General features: G+C 39.2%; 1 pseudogene; it reads left to right on the forward strand.

Annotated features, from left to right (window-relative positions):
- The first annotated feature begins 4951 nt into the window (after positions 1 to 4951).
- Positions 4952 to 6544, forward strand: LOC131758201 (uncharacterized; annotated as a pseudogene).
- The last annotated feature ends 1606 nt before the right edge of the window (positions 6545 to 8150 follow it).

Here is an 8150-nt window from a genome sequence, read left to right on the forward strand (position 1 = left end):
GCCTGATACTAGACAGACAGGTTAATGAAACAGATTCTAAATTCTGTGATACATCTGAGAATTTAGAATTAGTGAAGCACTTTTGTAATCAATACAGAAAGAGTAGATTTTTAATGAATGGCAGCTTAAAAAATTTGTTAACTGTGGAAAAATACAGTTAGATTCTTTACCTAACACCATATACTAACATACATTCGTATATTTCTATATAGTTTGAATCATATATTGTGAAAATGAAATCAATGTATTACTTATTTAATTAAAAAAGCAAAAACGCTTTTAAAAAAAGAATTCAAGTGACCAATATAACTTTGAAAAAGTGTTCAAACTCATTACAATTTAGAACATGAAAATTAAAATAATGAGATATGAGTGTAGCCCATAAAATTGGAATTTAGAAAATGATTGCACAAGTGCCAATGAGAGGTCAAGAAAAGGGGCACATCCATTAACTACAAGTGAGAATGTAAATTGGTATAATCTTTCAAGGAGCGATTTGGCAATATTCTTCCAAAGTGTTTAAAAAAAAAAAATGTTCACACCTTTTTCACCCAGCTTCCACCTCCAGAAATATGGTAAGAAATAATGAGGACTTCAATATCTAGAAATATCATGAGCTGTGTAACCTGAAAATATGAAATAAGTTTCTGCTGCAAAGCACCCAGAAATGTTGGATTAAAAATAAACTTATTTTTTAAATACTGGGGGGAAAACAAAATGAATTTGTTTATGAGTGAAAACCTTGGCATCCCCAGAGGGGCTTATTAGTGTCAACAATCGAGAGGGTTTTTTTTCAAATGTAGGAAATATATTCAAATAATCTAAAATTCAATTCTTTTTTAAAAGAGAGGTAGGGAAAAGACTTATTCCCAAACCTTTCTTCAAACCACTCCCCAGAGGCAAATATGTACTTGTACAGTCTTATGTGTATTGTGCAAATATGCATTTGTAGACTTATTTTAAATCCATATGGCAGCACACCATATACACTGTTTTGCACCTTGTTCTTTTCACTTCAGATAAGATTTTCTCATTCCAACATATAAAGTGCTTTCTCATTCTTTTTTTACCAATGCACAGTACTACATTCAACAGTTAAACTATAATTATTTAACCAATCTCCTATGCACAGGCATTTACATTATTGCCAGTTTTTAACAGCAACAAATAAAGCTTTTTTTTTTTTTGGCCAGGCCATGCAGCTTGTGGGATCTTAGTTCTCTGACCAGGGATAAACCCAGGCCCTCTGCAGTGAAAGCATGGAGTGCTAACTACTGGACCGCCAGGAAATTCCTGACAACAAATAAGGTTTTAATGAATAACATTGAACATAGGTCATTTTGCACTTACACAAGTATATCTGTAGGAAAAATTCCAAGAAGTGGATTACCACTTGGAAGGATACAGCAGTTAAATACATATTATCAAAGTATCCTTCTTTGATGTTGCATCAGTCCATACACTTACCATCTATGTGGGAGACTACCTGTTTCCCCAAACTCATGTCACCATAGTGTTTTATGAAATTTGTTGCTATCTGCCCCATTAAGAATGGAAAAGCAGTGTCAGTGATGCTTTAATTTGCATTTTTCTTTTTATGAGTGAGGTTGAGTACCGTCTAGGTTTAAGAGCCAATTATATTTTGTTTTTCATGATCTGATCATATCATTTACTCACTTTTCAATTGTGTTTTTTGTTATTTTTTTATTGATTTGGTGGAGATTTTATATCAAGGAAATTAGCCCTTTGCTTATGATTTTAAAGTATTTTTTCAATTTTCAATTGTCTTCTGACGCGTTTAACAACTTTCTTGAGATATGATTGACTTACAATAAACTGCTTATATTTATAAAGTGTACAACTTGAAAAGTTTCAAACAGCTCTAATGAGGTACAGTTGACATGCAATAAACTGTACATATTTAAACTATACAGTTTGATAAATTTTTACTTATTTATACACTCTTGAAATTATCACCACAATCAAGATAATTATTTGTAATCCCTCTCTCTTCTTCCTCTCAGCCTCCCACTTCATCCCTCAGACAACAGATCTGCTCTCTGCCCCTGTTGATTTGCATTTTCCATAGTTTTATGTAAATGGAAACATCCAGTACATACTCTTCTTTGTCCAGCTTTTCACTCTGCATAATTATTATGAGATTCATGCATGTTAATTTTTTATTGCTGAGTAGTATTCCACAATCATCTCAAATGGTTTCCAAATGGTTTCAGAAAAGATATATATATAGAGAGAAAGAATATGAAAAAGTAAATGAAGAAAAATGTAAACAATTGATGAAATTGGGTAAAGAATACATGAGAACTCATTGAACTATTTCCTTAAAAAGAAAAAGGCTTTACTGAGATCAAATTCACATACTGTATAATTTACCCTTTTAAAATGTATAATTCAACATTTTTTAGTGTATTCACAGGTTCTGGGGATTAGGATACGGGCAGATTTGGGAGGGCCATCATTTTGCATAGCACAATGTCTATTCACTGCCCATTTTAAAGTTATTTGTCTTTTTGTTACTGAGTTGTTCTTTATATATTCTGAATACAAATCTCTTATCAGATATATGCTTTGCACATATTTTCTACCATTCCATGGGTTGTCTTTTCACTTTCTTGATGGTGTCCTTTGAAGCACAAAAGTTTTAAATTTTAATAAAGTACAATTTATCTACTTTTTTTTTTGTCATTTGTGTGCTGTTTAACCCAAGGCCATGTTCCTATGTTTTCTTCTACGTGTTTTATCATTTAAGCTCTTACATTTCAGTATTCCATTCTTAGCTACCATTTATTTATGGTGAGAGACAGAGGTCCAATTTTATTCTTTTCCATGTGGATATCTAGTTGCCTTAACAGCATTTGTTGGAAATAATATTCTTTTCCCATTGAATGGTCTTTGTAACCTTGGCAAAAATCAAATGACCATAAACGTAAGGGTTTATTTCCAGACCCTCAATTCTATTCCACTGATGTGTATGTCTACCCTTATGCCAGTACCATACCATCTTGATTACTGTAGCTTCACAGTAAGTTTTGAAATCAACAAACGTGAGTCCTCCAGCATCATTCTTCTTTTAAAGTTTGTTTTGGCTATTCAGTCTCCCTTGCATTTCCATATGAATTTTAAGATCAGCCTGTCAGTTTTTGCCAAAAAACAGCTAGGATTCTCATTTGATTTAGGATTCTCTTAACTCTGTATGAATTTAAGAACAATTTGGGGACTAATGCTATCTTAAAAATATTAAGTCTTCCAACCCATGAACATGGGGTGTGTTTCTATTTATTTTAAATCTTCTGTCTTTCAATAATGTTTAGTAGTTTTCAGTGTACATGACTTGCACTTCTTCTGTTAAAAGTACACCCAGGGCTTCCGTGGTGGCGCAGTGATTAAGAATCTGCCTGCCAGGGCTTCCCTGGTGGCGCAGTGGTTGAGAATCCGCCTGCTGATGCAGGGGACACGGGTTCGTGCCCCGGTCCGGGAAGATCCCACATGCCGCGGAGTGGCTGGGCCCGTGAGCCATGGCCGCTGAGCCTGCGCGTCCGGAGCCTGTGCTCCGCAACAGGAAAGGCCACAACAGTGAGAGGCTCACATACCACAAAAAAAAAAAAAAAAAAAAAAGAATCTGCCTGCCAATGCAGGGAACACGGGTTCGAGCCCTGGTCCAGGAAGATCCCACATGCCATGGAGCAGCTAAGCCCGTGCGCCACAACTACTGAGCTTGCGCTCTAGAGCCTGCAAGCCACAACTACTGGAGCCTGCGCACTGCAACGAAGAGCAGCCCCCGCCCCCCGCCGCAACTAGAGAAAGCCCGTGCACAGCAACCAAGACCCAAGGCAGCCAAAAACAAATAAATTAATTTTTTTTAAAATCAACTCCTTTAAAAAAAAAAAAGTATACCCAAGTATTTTATTCTTTTTCATGCTATCATAAATGGATTGTTTCTTTAGTATCATTTTCAGAATATTTATTTCTAAGATATAGAAATATAATTGATTTTTGTATATTGATCTTATATCCTGAAAACTTCCTGAAATTAATTATTTAGTAGTTTAATTATAATTAAACACATATTTATATGTGTTTAATTAAACTTTAATGTATATACTTATATATTTATACACTTAGATTTAATTAAAGATGTTCCTTGTCTCTTCCAACTTCTGCTGATGGCCAGCATTCCTTGGCATTCCTTGACGGGTAGTCACGTCACGCTAGTCTCTGCCTCCATCTTCACGTTGCTTTTTCCTCTGTGTCTATCATATCCTCTGTGTGTCTCTTATAAGGATACTTGTCATTGGATTTAGGTTCTATATGGTTAATCCAGGATGATCACCTCATTGCAACATCTTTGATTAAACCTACAGAGACACTTTTTCCAAATAAAATAGCAGTCATAGATTCTGAGGATTAAAAATAAACATATCTTTTGTAGGGCCACCATTTAGCCCACTAAAGATATCAACTGAGAATGCAGAGTAGGCAGTGTTATATGAGATTTGGACTTCTCATTTTATCGTTGTTTTTAAAGCAGTGGAACTAAATGGTATAACTTAGAAAGTACGGAAAAAATCTAAGGACCAAACCTTGGGGCCCTACATAACTTAGCAGTCAGAAAAAGGATAAGAGCCCAGCAAAGAAAAAGGGAAACACATGCTCTGTGAGGGCAGAAAGTTGTCTGTTTTGTTCCTTAATTGTTTGCCATTATCTTAGGTCCTGGTATTTAGAAAACACTCCAAAAGAAAAGAACAAAAACAAAACTCCAAACATTCCATATGATTGCTTTTGATTAGGTGGCCATTAAAGTAAGGAAAAAACAAAAACATGCCAGTGTGGTATTGCAGAATTCCAGCGAAAAAGGTATTTTCAAGAAGAGATGCTTCCTCTTCCAGCTGTGGAGCCGCATGTGGAGGAGCTCTTGTCCATGCCAGCAGCCATGCTGCCCAAGGGTCCGCTGCAGTCTGTGCAGGTCTCAGGAAGCAGGAAGGTGACCACAGCCCTGGCACAGCACAAAGAGCTAACAGTTTCAACAAGGTGAACAGTGGCCCCTGGAGATGATTGAGCCGCTTGCTCTGCAGTGTATGCTCCTGGAACCCGTTCTGTTCCTGTGCAGAGCACGGATCCCCTGCGTGGACATCCGTGCCCGTGTGAAGGGTGGCCCACATTTCTGCAACCTGCTAGCCCATCTCCAAAGCCCTGGTGGCCAGTTACCAGAAATACATGGATGGGGCTTCGGGAAGGCAATCAAAGACACCCTCATCTAGCAGGGCCAGACCCTCCCTGCTAGCAGCTGACCCCATCACTGAAAAGCCAAAAAGTTCAGAGGCCCTGGTGCATGCAGCAGCCACCAGAAGTCTTACAGAGAAGCCAGCCACAGGGAACAGGGTTCACCTTTATATTAAACAATGGTTGTGGGATTTTAAGTTTGTTTGTTTGTTTGGGGGTTTTTTTTGCGGTATGCAGGGTTCTCACTGTTGTGGCCTCTCCCATTGCGGAGCACAGGCTCCGGACGCGCAGGCTCATTGGCCATGGCTCACGGGCCCAGCCGCTCCGCGGCATGTGGGATCTTCCCGGACCAGGGCACGAACCCGCGTCCCCTGCATCGGCAGGCGGACTCTCAACCACTGCGCCACCAGGGAAGCCCGGATTTCAAGTTTTAAGAGAAAGGGGTGGGGGCCCCTTCCAGGTTAAGATGATGTGAACACAGACATCTATTTTTTTCCCTCCTCAAACCCCGTGTGAAAGTATAATAGAGTTTTGTTCTAAACCTACAAGTGTGGGGAAAGCAGTAGAGGAAACAACAGCAACAAAATTTTGAAAGGTGGAAAGCGGATGGATGTGTGATAACTGATTTAGCACCCCCAAGAAACTCAAATCCCAAGCTGGCAGCAAGGAAAGTTCAAAATCAACAAAATTTGCACCACAGCCTCCAAAGGATCAGAAATTGGCAAAGCTAGAAAAATCTGAAGCACAGTGCAAAGAAGAGTTCCTAAATAAGGGGGTGTAGGCAAAAGCCGTTTGAGAAACAGTAAAAATCCCAGGTCCCTTTACTCCAACCTAGGAAAAACAAAGGAGAGATGCCAGGAGACCATATGGCCAGTGAATTGCTGAATGCAGACACCTCTAGCCTTCTTCCCCAGTACAACTCCCAACATGCTGGCAGCCAGACGTTTACCCTCCAGAAAAGAAACTGAGGCTCCTTTCCACAGACGCTGATCTGCCTAAAAGCAAGACCTAAAGGCACTGACCTCAGCATTTCCCTTATAAATGGCCCACCCAGATTCTGATTCAGTGAAGCTCAGAGTTGAAAAGTCCTTCCCACAGGCTCAGGGTGTGAATCAGTTTTTCAGTCTCACGCTTTCTTGATCATGAGCGGGGAGCCAAGGGATTACAAGCCCGAAGAAGAAAGGCTCTGCCGCAGAAACTGGAAACCAAAATAAGTAAAGAGGAAAAAAAGGCAACTGTGGAGGAGGGAAAAACTAGATTCAACATGATTGGCTATGAATGGATAATTGTGGAAGCGGGATAATAGTAGGTAGGGATTCACTGTATCATTGTATCACTGTAGATATTACAATTTTATGTAATATGGAGTTTTAAAAGTGATGGTAGGAAAGGTTTGGATTTCTCAGCAATACTAGAAACAAAAAGACAATGGAGCAATGCCTTCAAAATTCCTAATAATTGAAAAAATTTCCAAACAAATTCTATAACTAGACAAACTATAAATCAAGTGCCAACACTATCAAATGTAAATTAGATAGCTAGTGGGAAGCAGCCTCACAGCACAGGGAGTTCACCTCTGTGCTTTGTGACCACCTAGAGGGGTGGGATAGGGAGGGTGGGAGAGAGGGTGATGCAAGAGGGAAGAGATATGGGAACATATGTATATGTATAACTGATTCAGTTTGTTGTAAAGGAAAAACTAACACACTATTGTAAAACAATTATACTCCAATAAAGATGTTAAAAAATAAATAAATAAAAATTAAAAAAAAATAATAAATCAAGTGCCAAGGAAGCACCCGAGTAGACCGACTGGCCCTAATGAATCAATGGCGATCCACTCATTCTACTAGGAAGTAAGACAAAGTATTTGGGTGCACATACAGGTTGGTTGGTATATTTGGTAATGGAAATAAGAGCCAGTTGTCTTCTGATTGCTTTACTTTGAGGAGCACATAGTCTAGTGGGACATATGGATACATAAAGAGATAGTGTTTATATGTACTAAAATAAAATGGCTGAGTTCTGTTATAGAGCTATGCATAGCCTTATGGGACCCCAGCCTTTTGGCTCAGGAAAGGCTTTAAGGGGTAGGTAATGCCTGAGATGAGTCTTAAGGAATGAATAGTGGTTACCCAGAGAAGAAGGAAGGGAAAAGCATTCAAAGCATAAAACTGCCAATAACAAAGGGACAAAGGAATAAAATATCTTGGTGTGTATAGAATATAGCACAGAACCAAGCACAGAAATTGTGCAGTAAATACTTACTGGCATCAATTAAATCACTTGGTATTTTCATGGACTTGGCATATCTAGGGTTATTAGAGGCTAGAAATGAAACCAGAAAGTATACTGCAACTATCTGTTATTCAAGTGTTAAGTTAATCATTTTGAGACAGCAGAATCAAGAAACAAGGTGCTGAGGGCTTCCGTGGTGGCACAGTGGTTGAGAGTCCGCCTGCTGATGCAGGGAACACAGGTTCGTGCCCCGGTCCGGGACGATCCCACATGCCGCGGAGCGGCTGGGCCCGTGAGCCACGGCCGCTGAGCCTGCGCGTCCGGAGCCTGTGCTCCGCAACGGGAGAGGCCACAACAGTGAGAGGCCCGCATACCGCAAAAAACAAACAAACAAACAAGGTGCTGAAAACTGTCTTCTGGAAGAGGTATTAAGGAGCTGGAAAATAGGAAACAACCAAGATGCTAAGGCTTCATCTACTGATGGACTGCAGCACTTATTTTTAGGAGTTTTCTGGTTGATTCACAGTTCAAAAATTATTTTTGAACTGATTGAATTTAGCTTTGGCTGATATTGCATTTGTTTAATTCAGCAATCTTTATCTTTACCTCTTGTATAGACACTTTATATAAAACAGTTCTTGGGGCTTTTGTAGTCTGAAGGGAAAGGCAGA

The sequence above is a fragment of the Kogia breviceps genome, chromosome 6 (genome assembly GCF_026419965.1).
Source record: "Kogia breviceps isolate mKogBre1 chromosome 6, mKogBre1 haplotype 1, whole genome shotgun sequence".
NCBI classification, from domain to species: Eukaryota; Metazoa; Chordata; class Mammalia; order Artiodactyla; family Physeteridae; genus Kogia; species Kogia breviceps.